Raw genomic sequence first — 11,979 nt, 5'->3', positions numbered from 1 at the left:
CAACTTTGCCTTCCCAATACTGGCAAGTTCTGAAAAAAATACAACACATTTTTATTCATAATTTCTGATTTAGAGTTTTGGTTTGCCTTCCTTGTCAATTTCCAATAACAAAACTGCTCTATTCATGCAGCACAAGGACATCTCCTACCATTTTCATGATTTAGTGTCTTTTTCTGCAATAAAACAAGATATAGTAGGGTCTCACCAGCCTTCATTTCCATGTTTTTGAAAAGCTTTTCCATTTCAGTTGAGGATGTGCAAAGCTGCTTATACTTTAATCATGAAGAGTCTGTTATTCAGAAGATAAAAAGGAACTGATTTGAATTTAACTACTATTCTATTAGTCTGTAGGCATCTGCATCTCTAATATTGATGTAGTATTAATGTAAACTGGCAATGCTGAGACTGTTATTTTGTAGTTTTTGTATATTTCATTTAGTCAAGATGGCAGCAGTATAATGCACGCCACTTAAAGCGTCACTTTGAAGCTACCTGGGTTTATGCAAGTGTAATGGCAGGCAGCTTTGGTCAGTGCTCTACCTGGAGAAATCCATTTGCATCGGGGGTGCATGGAAAGCAGTGCCAGGGAGAGATAACGCTGCATCTTTTCAAACGCAGGCAGCCGGTTATTTTTCACTGGGGCGTTCAGGGAATCAAGGTGGTTTTCAGACAAGAAACAAGTACAAAAATGTGCTTTACCAGGTCTGTGTTCACATCAGGCCATTAGTGAAGCACTGGGTGAGTGATTGGATGATTACTTGTTATTGTTTGATTGTAATTGGGTTATTAAAGTGATTAATTGGCTATAGGATGATTGAGAGGTTGAATGCTGGCTGCCTCCAGCTGCAGGAGCGAGGGCAGCTGGTGCAGCATTTAGCAGTGATCAAAGGAATACAAAGATTTTAATGGGAGAGGCCAAGTGATCTGTAGAGTAGTGGACGTCCAGCAGGGAACAGAAACCACAAACAGATAACAAGCAGCATGTTGTGCAAACAAACCTGTTTCCCCAGAGAATAATGAACTTTTTATACTTGCCAACATTTCTGATTAAAGCCCACATGACATTTTATCTTTCAATGCTAAAACAGGTTTAGGTGTTGGACTACAGTTTTCAATCGACCTTCCTTAGATGCACCTGCTGATGGACAGATCTTATAGGAGTTGCATTTTCAAGACGTACTGAATCTTTTGTAAGACAGGCAGCAGATTTCGCATAAATATTGCAGTCGCAGGCGCACAGACAGAATCTAATATAACATAGGTCTCCTTTCCAGCCTCAGGCAAGATATAGACTACTATAAGCAGAAAGGCTTTGGTTGTGGCATGTTATCTAGTGTTTGCTGCTAGGTGGAGCCCGAGTATACAGCGAGAGCGGCAGTCCACATCAGAGTTCTTGCTCTCACCTTTCACAGGCTCTCCAAACACCCGGTCTCCATACAGAATTGCTCCCAGCTGGTGCGCACAATTGGGTTGTCATAGCCGCGGAGAGCTCAGTTTTTGGACCCAAACAACTTAGATTCTTGTCACCCTGAAGAGCTTTTTTCACAAGGCAACCCCTCTTTCAAAAATTTTTGGATACTCTTTTTGTGTGCGTGTGTGTTTGTGTGCGTGAGTAGTGAAGGCTGCTGGCGTTTCCCTTTTCAGCTTTATGGGACGTGATGTAGCCCCCGCACAGAAGGACGCCTTGTGCCATAAAGGGATGTAAGAGACAGTACTGTGGATACACCGCTGGGACGCCACTGTTTCTCCGGCGACATCACTAGGACTCGGGATTCTGGACGCACGGCAAATTAAACAGGCGATTTTTACGAGGATATTGAACGGAGCCACAGGAGGCATCCTTTTGGATTCGTTGTTCCATCTCCTCAACCCGCTCATAAAGTCAATTCCTCACACGCCGTGCGTAAGGACGGTGCCCGACGGCAGAAAGACAGTTGTGAGACAAATTAAGGCTACCACTTTGAATGGAAGGACGTGAACCATATCCTCCCTTTCACCATTAACTTCTGAATCCGCGGTAAGTGTGACGTTCCTCTACAAAATCCATATGTCCCCGTGTTTGTGCGCATATCGACAGTTATCTGCAGCTTCAGCTCGGGGCGATAATAATGCACATGAATGACACCCTGCAGCAGCGTTGATGTGCTCTGTAATGTCAGACTTGGCATGCACTCGGCACCTAATTACTTTAACTGGGCTATCGATGCGTTCAGGTGTAATCAGCGCCGATCAGCGCACAACATATTGATAGGCAAAATGAAAATTTCAATTTCCTCTTGGACTAATTAACCCGTGCTGTTGGCGGTTTGGATTAGATCTAGTTGTTGAGTACTGAGAGGTCTTTTTTTTTTTTACCATTCACATGGTGCTTCAAACAATGTGTATTGGTCTAAAGACGGAAGTTGCTTATTGGACGCATACCTGTGAATGAAGTTTAAGCCTTGCAGTTTTTCAGTTTTTTCCCATCCTTTCCATTTAAATGAAATATGCAGCGCTTATTTCACTGCGATGAAGCAAAGTCAGTAACTGCGTGAATTGTCTTTTAAGGTGCTAGAATGAAGAAATGTATGGGGGAGGCCTGTGTGTTTTTTCTGTTGCAGTTTGTAGTTGAAAATGTGCTGGAGTGTGAGGATAGATGCAGTGAAACATCTGCAATTTTCAGAACAGGATGACTCTGTATTAAGACTAACATATTTGAGTTATTGTTCTGCTTTATGGAGAAATGTCCTCAACATTTTTCTGAATACCACCTTCATTCACTTCCATTTTTGCAAAGTACTGTAGCTGTTTTCTTTCTCAGTATCTCCGATGCAGACAGAAGCAAATGCTGCACAACAAATACCATGTTAGTGCACACACTGGAAAAGAAAGAATAGTGAACAGTTGCCTATGCGGAAGATGATATGCTGTCCTGTGTCTGAGAGAAGTGCAGGGTTGAGGGGCCACTGTACCGAATACTTTGATGTGAGGACAGCAAAATGTCTTTCAACGTTAAAATCAAAGGGGGAAAGGTAACTAAGCCTATCGCTTTGAATCGGGTCTGAAGTTTTCTCATCACTGCACAATGATGCCCTTCATTTTCAGTTCATTTGTACTCTGGATTCTGACATGATCTGTGTTGAGTTTTATCCTGTGTAACATAACAGCTGTTGACTTGGAAAGGATTTTTTTCTTTTTTTTTTTTTGGTGTAGTTTTCCACTCAAACTTTGGCGTCATGTGGTTCAGGTGTGACTTATTTTCCTGATGTATTCTGCCCTATTTCAGGATATCGTTTACATTATTGTTGGTGGTGTTCTTATGTTATATTCAGTATGTCCAGCACTGCAGTACCATCTGTCATATCATCTGCATTTGGTATTTATGTGTCCTCAAGCAGATGAGAAACACGCACAAGCCACCAGTAGAAACCAGCAGCAGAAACCTTGGCTTCCTCCTCGAGGGTAAACCCAGGGGGACATTTGATGCTTCCTGACTTAAATGGCTGTGTCAACCTTCACTTTGTTTTCAGTGTGTCTCATCCATTTTGGTTCTTTTAAACATGGCTCCTTGTGGAATATATACGTTGTATTTCATATAGCAGCGGTTGAACCTAGCATCTAGTGTGATACCTGATGGGACAAAACTGCAGGAAAATAAATTGTTCCTTCCCTTTGTGGAAGCTTTTGTTATCTCGCAGTCTATTGTAGGAAGATAGTGTGCTGAAAATGAGCCTCTGTACTACATACTGATTGAATTGGTTATCTTAGGTAAATAAACTCAGTGAGATAGCAATAGGCAGTAGAAATAAGCATGTAAACAGCACACTGCCAGGGCACACACTAATCTGCTGGAGTTCAGTCTTGTCAATGAAACTTATTCTACCCATGTATGTGCTTGAATGTTTCTGAAATGTCTTTTTTCTTTCTTTCATCTCTTTATAGTGACAAAGAAATAAATCTGTACACTGTACTGGAGTTATTAGAGGCCTTTAGAGAGAATAATGCAGGCCTTCCTTTGTCTTTTTACAGTCTAAGTCCAATGCATTGTGCTGGCACATATTTTTCCTGTTGTATTCTATTACACTAATGTGGGTTAGTTTGGCAGCTTCATTGAAAAGCGTGTTTTTTTTTTCTTTGTTGGGTCATTTGTATTGTTCTTTAACCGTAATCCCACGTTCTGTGTGGTTTTCTTTTTTTTTTTTTTTTTTTTTTTTTCACCCAGGCCATGTAGTGCAGCTTTTCAGCAATTGAGTTTCTTTCCATCGGCATCTCCATCTATTTGATTTGATTTTTGCCTTTTTGGACACAACTGCAAGCCAGGAGGAATCCAATTTGCTCCTGCTGTATGAATGGAGACATGGGCTCTCCAATTTATTTCATTAGTTTAACTTATGTGGGCTACAGCTTCTTGTCTCAGGTTATGTACAGTGCAGGTTTCCACTGCTGTATCAAGTTGGATAACTACTCTTTAAGGAAAAACATTTGTAAAAATCATGTCAGTTTTTAAAGGTAGACAGTGAATTGGAATTGGATTTTTTTTAAATTTATCGTAAGACAAACACCACCAGTGGTGGCTTTTAACATAAAACACTAAGGTTTTTTTTTTTTTTTTTGTGAGGTTTACAGTGTGCTAATGCTATACATAGAACACACTTGTCAGTCAAAAGCATTGCTTAAAAGTGTGTCCACATACTATTTTGTTCGAACCTGGTCTGAAAACCACTATTATAAAATCCCTGAATGAACAAAGACCCCTTGGATGCCTATATCTAACTGCTTTGTCTGGAGTGATTTGGCATGCAGCTGCACTGAATTTAATGCTCAGGGTCATGTTCTGCACATACTTTTTCAAATGTTTGATTCATATTTTCTTGCAGTGAATGTGTAGTCATCTCTCTTGAGATCCACAAAGGCAGTGGATTGATTATGATTTACTTTTCATGCCACCCATGTACGTTAGCCTGAGCCATGGAAATTATTTATTAGTGTTTATGTTTATCAAAGTAGCAGCAGAGGCAGTAAGACATGTTATTAAAACTTTAACCCTTTTTTTGACAGTTCGTAGCTACAGTTAGATGCTTGCCTAGTGGTCTCCATGGATACTGGGCAGCAGCCTTTTCCATGCATGCAATCTGGAGCATTGTTGGCTTCACTTCTTAATGTACAGTCATGTTACACTCAACTTATACGCACGATTAAGGCTACTACAGCTGCATGTTGAAAAGTGGTTCATTGTTCTTTCTTTTAGTTGTTGGGAAAAAAAAATCATCAGGCCTCAAAAATGTGATTTTTGCTGGTTATATTTTATAATACAAAATTATACCTCCTTGAGTTTGAGACTGTTGATCCAACAAAACATTTGAAAATATCAGCGTTGAATATGGGAAATTGTGATAGCCTTGTTTCAATATGATGATTTAAAAATTGTCAGGACTTTGATACTGAAAATACTAGTAAATTGTAGTTTCTAGTTTCCTGTGCTGGTGTGATGTTGGGGCTGGATGTGGCAGACTCGCAGTTCCCCAATTGTTCAACCCTTGTTTAACATTAAGCTGGGGAATTCACACTGTGGGCCAGTAAACACACACTGCTCTGTCTGGCATTAAACTAACAATGTACCACCACCTCTTTTTGTAAAATATTACACAACCAGGCTGTAGGCTGCAGTATCACTCATACATTATTTACTGCTTCATGGCTGCTTATTACCCGCATCAGAACTTTAGAGACTTCTGTTGTGGCTTATCATCAGCAGCGCTGCATGAGATCCTTGATTAGTTAGAAAGTAAGAATAGTACAGCAATGAGTGTTCTGAATTCTTATACAGGCTGTCTAAATGATGGACACTACAACATATTTTTTTAGTGGAATGATTGTTTATCCCCCCAGCTCCATGATGACATGTTCAGCACAGCATCAAAGAAACAAAAAGAGATGATGGTTAAATTATTAGTTTGATTTTTTTAATTTTTTTTTTTCTCCTTGTGAGTTTTTAAGAATAGGTGGTTCTGTCTCTAGTGTAACCCGCTGTAGAGGGTAGCCTTGGTTGCTGAAACATGCTACTTTATTTATATATATAGTGAGCTTTTTTATTTTTTGTTTTTTTAAATATAATACTTCAACCTATAGCAAAAAGGCAGGCCACCTATAGTGCTGTGTTCACATTTCCCTGGGCTAAATAGCACCTACTGCTACAGTGAGGCTCTTGGTTTTTCTAAGGTCCCAAAGACCAGAGTTATCATGCTGTTAGGAGTGTGACAGGTTGGCCTGCTGGGGCCCTTTCTCGGGCGAAAATGTCACAAAAGAAGAAAAGCAAAAGCTGAAAATAAAAAAAGAAAGCTCACGACCGAAGAAAGGTCCTCGAGGGCTGTGCCTCTCCTGACTTTAGTTGTCCTGTCTCATAAAGACCCTGGACACCAAGGTTTTGACACAAGCTTTCAAAACCTGCTGAACACTAAACTGCAGGAAATGGGGTTACAGTTGAGATGGAGACTTCAGCTGGTGCTTAATGGAAAGAACAGACAATTAGTTTCTTGGTTCTGTGTAGGCCTGTGAAGAGTGACCCAGATGTCTGGGAGCATTTTGTAGCATAAAAATAATAGCAAACGGTGGACAACACACTGGAAGGTGTCTTTTAAAGTAGCATATTTTGCTATAGATAGAGTATGTATTGAAGATGTTTTGAGTTTTTGGCATCAATCCTTTCAGGGTATTTAACCACAGCTCTGCATCCAATATTGGAACATAAGCTGAAGGAATGGTTTAAAGATCTGTAAAACAGAAATGATAAATTCAACCTGAAAACTCAGTCAGATATCTGGTAATGAAAATATTGTATTTTTGCTCTAATGCCACAATTTTGAAAAACAAGTGTGAGGCAGTCATAGCTGTCTTATAAATAGTATAAAATACAATGATCTCTTTTAATCTCTCATTAGTTAAACCCAGTCATTGCTTGTAAAGTACACCCACTATTTATCAGGATCATGATGCAGATTATCAAATTAATTCTCTGCCCTTTCTCTGCTCCTGTTTCTGGTTTACAACCAAAAAAGTGGTTAGGATGACGGGGAGACGGTGTGGGGTATTGATGAGCCTCTTTAAATCACAAACGGATTTGCAGGGGATTTTATGCCACTCCAGTGAGTCTGTGATGTGCTGAGAATAGGATGAGGTCATGGAAATATTTCACCGAGTTCATCTCTTTGAATTGTAATCCTACCAATGAATAGAAATGCATGTGTAGATTTAAACAAGGACATTGCATTGGCTGACCCTGGAATCAGTTTGGGTGACAATGCAATTTTTTTTTTACTGTTGCATTCACAAAGATTCAGCTTGTTTTGAATTCTGATAGCATGTCATTTTAATTTATGCATTCGGTTTTAATAAAGGCCTGCAAGGCTGGTACACTGTCAAATTCAAGTGTATACATTACCATGATTAGTGACAGTTTGCTTTAAATAAATTCATATGTTTTAGACTACTGTTTTAATTATCTTATCCACTCTTAATTTGATACTTAGTGAAGTTGTCCCTGGGGGTCAAACACTTAGTGGGTTTTAACACAGAACAACTTCTGCAGGCAGAGATTCAAAAGCAAAGTGTGAAGTGCTAACTAGCTCATGCAGAACTGCAGATGCAGATATGCGTTTTATAACTGGAGATGGAGATGTTATCTTTGTACTGGAGCAAAGAATGTTTCTTACAGATGAGGGCCACTGCAGCATGTCTGACTGGTGAACAGTGGATTGATCAAATCAGTTTCTTCTAACCCGATGAAATCGCCACTTATGCTCTTAGCTAATATATCTGTACCCCTCCAAAACTGTTAACCCTAGCCACACTACAGGAAAATGAATAAATGAATGCCTAAGAGTGGAAACGATACTTTCTCTGCTGGAGTGCAGATATGGACCCAAAAATGTCAACTTAGCATTTAAAGCAATCCAAGCCACTCTTACGACCCTGCTGGTGGTGTAAAAAGGTATCCAAAAGCTATCAAACTGACAAAGCCTGACTGAGCTGCAGTACATCAACCTCTTTACTACTCTGTAAAATCTGGTACATTTATCTATGTGCATTTTACAGTAGAACAGCAAGTTTTAGGCTACGATATTGATGGCTTTTCTTTGTTCTACGGGGTTTTCCCCCCATGAACTTTAGACCAGTGAAGAGGATTCAAACAAAGATGCAATGCTTCTCTGAGACCGAAGCTCTAAAAGAAGTTAATTTATGGCCTGTTTGGGAGGCAGGTTTGGGGTTGAATACATAATAAGATAGTGCACCTGCAGCTGCATACAAATGAATGGAAATGACGGTTAGTATTTACACCTCCCTAAACCACTGGGACCTCCTGATCTGACCACTAATTGGCCAGCAAAGAGAAATGAAGATAGCTTCCTTGTTCACAGGCTGCTGTATCTGCAAATCTCAGGTGCAGATTTGCACATAGAAGCTCTACACTCCCTAAGTTAGCAGTTGCCTCAAATGTGCACCTTCAACTGATAGTGAAGAAGTACAAAAGGAAATGACAGAGAACATACGTTTCTGTGAGCTTTTAAATTAGTCATTTATGTCAAAACAATTTGTTATAAAGCTTGGGTGATATGAAGCACTGTAGCTCTACTGTAGATAGATGGATTGTCAAACAGTGGGTCCCTGGGTGCATGCATGTAAAAGGCCTTTCAACCCTCCTACATAAGACTGAAAGTGGCACACAAAAGTTTTCAAGTTGTTTTTTTTCTCTTCAAAGTTGTCTGTAGTTTTGTGTGAGTTTGTAGTCATTTTGCATCTCTTTGTGGTTGATTTGCATCTTTTTATAATTCCTTTACATGCTTTTGTGCTAGTTTTGCATCCTTTTTTTTATTCATCTCTTTGTTGTTTTGTTCCTTTGTAGGTCATTTGATTCACTTTTTCATTATGCATAGGCGAACAAAATGAAAGCAACCCAGGAACTTAATGTGCTGTGTCTACATGATCATGCTATGTTTATCATTCATGTTAAGTGCCTACAGTCTGTTCACGCTATGACAGACTCAGGACTAGATTCTTGCCATGTTATAAATGGAAATGCTATTTTTAAAAAGATGCATTGGTGTTGTTAAATAACGTGAAAGTTATATAATGAGATAAAGCGATATAACAAAAGTTTCTCATAAAGACTGAATATATAGGTATCTCGTAATAACAAGAAAAATACTGTGTGGTACTGCATGAAGGGTGGAGGCAAAAAGCTCCTGTATGGTTGATTACAACATTTAAACCTTTCAGCTCAAAAGACCTTGTAATATAACAGAAATATGAATGCCTTCCAGAAATGCTGGTTATAATATTCCACTGAATAATTTTAAATTAAAATACATTTCTTTATTTACACTTGATAAAATTTACAGAGGGTAGAAGCAATTTTGCAGGAGATAATTAAAGTATTTTCTAGCAGGTGGATAGATCCACAATGGAGGATTTCTTTTTTTTTTTCCATTTCTTTTTTTTCATTTGAGGCTGTCTCTGCTTTTTCTTGATTAAGAGAGCGCATATTTGTCATGCATTAATCCAGGACATATTCTTTGAGTTGATCAGTATCTGATTCCACTTGTGACTTTGGAATATATTGCAGCATTTCAGCATCTCCCTATGTGCTTGTGGCTTAGACCAAATAGATTTCCCTAATCAATAGCATAAGATTGGATTGAGGAGTGAGTATGTGGGAGGGGTGGGTTAGGCTTCTCAAGAGCACTCTGTGTTTCGTTATTGTCTTTATAAGCCTCTGTGCACTTTAAATCTGGGAGCTTTGTATGCTATTGTGCTTGGTATAATGACAGCAGAACTGTGTATTCACTGGCAAATATAAACTTTGCTGCCAGCCCTTTGTCACCTCTGGAATGAAGATGACTGAATTGATGCACCGCCCCAGTGGAGCAAAACCGTTTAAATGACAACACATTTTTGTCTCACCTTGAACCTAATTGACTGCCTGAAAGCTGGCGTTTGAAAATTGCTGACAGAATGACTTCTCTTGTAGTATGGAAACGCTAGCTATTGACAAAGCCTATTCTGTGTTGTTTTCAGACTGCCGTCACGCCTAAGGGCTGCATGGTGACTTCCTAAAGCTGTGCAAGCTGGGTAGATCTCCCGAATGTGCACTTTACTATTAAAAGGTAAATTACAAAACATGGATTATTATTTGGTCACATTCCTTTTTGGGAATGGAGATATCTCCCATTTCAACCGTTTTAGTTAGACGTTAGTTAGAAAGCACCTGGTAACAAGTAGGTTGATGTCTGCAGTGCTTACCAGTGTGTGTCTGTCAGTCATGACAGTTTGAGGATCAGGTCACAGTTAGGCTGTCACTGGAAAATACCCTCCTTTCTTCCCCAGCCGCTTGTACATTGGTCTTCTTTTGATGCTGAGCTGCCACACCACAATGGTGGCAACTGTGGGATTTCTTAGAGGGGAGCCGCAAGACTGTAATCAGTCATTATGTCAGGAGCTAGCCCCGTGAGCGCCGCTCCAGCTCATTCAGCCAAATAATAACCAGCAGATAACAGTGCTGGTGCGCAGGCAGGAACAGAGCCCCCACGGGCGTGGAGCTAGAAAACAGGAGGCCTTTTCCTCTCGTCTGCCTACACGGGGACATCACCTTGGTTCAAGGGCTGGATCAAGCTTTTCATACAATGGAGTGAATATTTTGGCCCCTCTGGTTAATCACGAACAAACCTTGAGTTGCTAACAGGAAATGTGTGGGACCTGTATTAGGTAACACTACAATAGCAAAGGCTAAAATGGCTGTAAGTTGGTATTCCTATTATATTATTGCATTTTATGTTGACCTTTTTAAGATGTCACCAATGCTTTATGTTGTGTGTGATCTGGAAAAAAAAAGTTCTGGGGTTTTTCATATGATTCAGTTTTCTGGGAATTTGCTTCCTAGTTTCTAATATTTCCAGATGTTGCTTAAATTTTCTCTGTCCTGGTAAAAAGTTGGCAGACCACAGTGGAAACAAGTCCTGTGCTTTATTCTGGTAATACTCTATGTATGTATTTTACAAGTATATTGAATGTCATCAATAGACCAAACTAAATACAATATTTCTACCCACAGATCTATGTGAGCTTTATCGACATTTGTAAAGATATTCTTGCAATATTTAATCAGCAATATACCACCAGGAGACAGCTGCCAATGAGATATTGATTTAAAAAGAAAAAAATGGTCTCAGCACCATAAGCACCAGCCCCTCCCGCTGTCCTCATGGAATTTTGTCATTCCATAACAAGGGTCACGGTCTCCCATTGTCTCACTATAGTTTTCCTCATGGTAGTATTGACTGGTTCTGCTGGGTGAGCGGTGCCATATAAGATCCATATATCATCGGGAAGACAGAATGACAGACAGTGGGAGTTGAGATGTCATACCTCTCCAGGCAGCTGACATCCACTCCCTTCCTGTTCACCACAGTGTAACTCTTTCTTCTGACACAGACTGCACTGATAGTTCCCACCTCGCTAGTCCTCATGCTCTTGATATACATTCTCTTTTGGTGGATGGTTCAGACATAAATCTACTACCAATTAATATATTTTTTTTAAGCTCTGAAGCAGCTCAGTGTACAAATAGTCAGAGATATAAATGTTATTTGCTCATTGATTGCCACATTATAACTGTGGCACTACTGTATGCATGCAAAGATTGATAGCTAGATTAATCTCATCAAAATGTTAAGCTGTTATAATCTTCTCATGAACCCCTTTTACCCTCATACATAATAAATGTAGCTAAAGTCAGGCTAACATAAAGCAAACACTTTAAAGGGGCAGCGTGCTAGTTCCTCTTGAAAATATGAGAGTGCAGCATGCCACCAGACAATGAGCTCACTCAGGTCAGTGTAGATCAACCTTTATGGAATTTCTGCCTATAATGATTAATAAGGTAGGTGCAGTCACTGCCTTAGAAGATACCAGTGGAATGCTGGAATCCAGTTTCATTAAACATGTGCC

The 11,979-nt window shown here is 39.7% G+C and overlaps 1 protein-coding gene across 5 annotated transcripts in view; it reads left to right on the top strand.

Moving 5' to 3' along the window:
* Window positions 1–1,425: 1,425 nt before the first annotated feature.
* The window catches only part of LOC113143974 (adhesion G protein-coupled receptor L3), a 183,946-nt gene continuing 173,392 nt past the window's right edge, over window positions 1,426–11,979 (top strand). For all 5 annotated transcript variants that reach the window (XM_033325711.1, XM_033325710.1, XM_026329614.1 and 2 more), the window contains exon 1: window positions 1,426–2,017. The gene's annotated coding sequence lies outside the window, so the exon portion shown is untranslated. The remainder of the gene's footprint in view (window positions 2,018–11,979) is intronic.

This window comes from Mastacembelus armatus, chromosome 18 (genome assembly GCF_900324485.2).
Source record: "Mastacembelus armatus chromosome 18, fMasArm1.2, whole genome shotgun sequence".
In the NCBI taxonomy this organism is placed as follows: Eukaryota; Metazoa; Chordata; class Actinopteri; order Synbranchiformes; family Mastacembelidae; genus Mastacembelus; species Mastacembelus armatus.
The sequence above is the reverse complement of the archived record's forward strand: the minus strand, read 5'-3'. Positions and strand labels throughout refer to the sequence as shown.